The sequence below is a fragment of the Orycteropus afer genome, unplaced genomic scaffold (genome assembly GCF_000298275.1).
Source record: "Orycteropus afer afer isolate SDZICR_OR568_19922 unplaced genomic scaffold, OryAfe1.0 scaffold00098, whole genome shotgun sequence".
Classification (NCBI taxonomy): Eukaryota; Metazoa; Chordata; class Mammalia; order Tubulidentata; family Orycteropodidae; genus Orycteropus; species Orycteropus afer.
In genome coordinates this window covers 8,145,730-8,147,684 of record NW_006921685.1, presented here as the reverse complement: position 1 = coordinate 8,147,684, position 1,955 = coordinate 8,145,730, and positions in this window count along the sequence as shown.

Genomic DNA, 1,955 nt, shown 5'->3' with positions numbered 1-1,955 from the left:
GTGTTTTGGAATTTCCATTCTTCACAATATTATCCATAATTTTTTTTTATGATCCACACAGTTGAATGTCATTGCATACTCAATGAAACGCAGGGAAAAATCTTTCTGGTATACTCTATTTTCAGCCAAGATCCATCTAATTTCAGCAATGATATTCCTCATTCCAAGTCCTCATCTGAATCCAGCTTGAATTTCTGGATGTTCCATATCTATGTACTGCTACAATCATTTTAAATTATCTTCAGCAAAACTTTATTTGCATGTGGTAGTAACGATATTCCACAACTCATCTGTCAGTTTGTTGTACTGTGGTAGCTTGTGTGTTGCTGTGAGGCTGCAGGCTATGCCATCAGTACTTCAAATACCAGCAGGATCACCCATGGTGGACAGGTTTAAGCAGAGTTTCTAGACTAAGACAGACTTAGAAGGAGGAAAGGCTCATCTACTCCTCAAATAATAAACCAGTGAAAACTTTATGAAGAACAGTGAAACATTGTCTGATATATGACTGGAAAACTTTATGAGTAGGCCTGAAACATTTTCTGACATAGTGTCAGAAGATGAGGCCCTCAGGTCAGAAGGCACTCAAAGTATGACTAGGGAAAAGCTACCTAGAGTGGACCTTAATGAGATGGATGGAGTAAAGCTTTTGGGAATTCCCTTTGCTGATGACTAAAAATGGGAAGAAACAGCTGCAAAAGATTCATTAATAATCAGAACATGGAATGTTGGAAACAAAGAAGAATCATTGATAATTGGAAAATACGACCTTGGTGATAGTAGTGACTCTGGAGATTACATGATAGAAATTTACAAGACTTATTCATTGCAAATACCTTTTTTCAACAACATAAATGGCTGCTATACACATTGACTTTGCCAGATGGAATACATAGGAATCAGATTGACTACTTCTGCGGTAAGAGACAATTCATTATCTTCAGTTCAATATCTTCAGCCAAAACAAGGCCAGGAGCTGACTGGACAGACCATTAATTGCTCATATGCAAATCCAAGCTGAAGCGGAAAAAAAAATTAAAACAAATTCATGAGAGCCAAATTATGACCTTGTATCCCATCTGAAATTAGAGACCATCTGAAGAATAGATTTGACACATTGAACATCAATGTCTGAACCAGACAAGTTGTGGAATGACATCAAGAACATCATACAAAAATAAAGCAAATGGTCATTAAAAAGATAGGAAAAGAAGAAAAGACCAAAATGGATGTCAGAAGAGACTCTGAAACTTGCTCTTGAATGGAGAGTAGCTAAATCAAATGGAAGAAATGACAAGATAAAAGAGCTGAAGATTTCAAAGAGCAGCTCAAGAAGTCAAAGTCAGTTATTATAGTGAAATGTGCAAAGACCTAGAGTTAGAAAACCAAAAGGGAAGACATGATCAGAATTTCTCAAGCTGAAAGAACTGAAGAAATAATTCAGCCCTTGACTTATAGTATTCAAAGTAACAGAAAGCACAAAAAGAGGGTGGAAGAAATACACAGACTCACTTTACTAAAAAGAAATGGTTGATGATCAGTCATTTCAGAAGATAGCATATGATCAACAATGGTATTGAAGGAAGAAATCAAAGGTACACTGAAGAAATTAGTGAAAAACAAGGCTCCAGGAATTGACAGAATACCGTTGAGACAATTCAACAAACAATTGCCATGCTGGAGACACTTACTCATCTATAGCAAGAAATTTAGAAGAAACTTACCTGGTGAACTGACTAGAAGAGATCCATATTTGTACCCATTCCAAAGAAAGGACATGCAACAGAATGTGGAAATTATCAAATGATATCATTAATATCACACGCAAGTAAAATTTTGTTGTTTGTTGTTGTTATGTGCTTTTGAGTCAGCCAATTCATAGTGGCCCATCCTTGGGTTTCCAAGGTGGTATCACTATGGAAGTAGATTGCCCAACCTTCCTTCTGAGGAGTGGC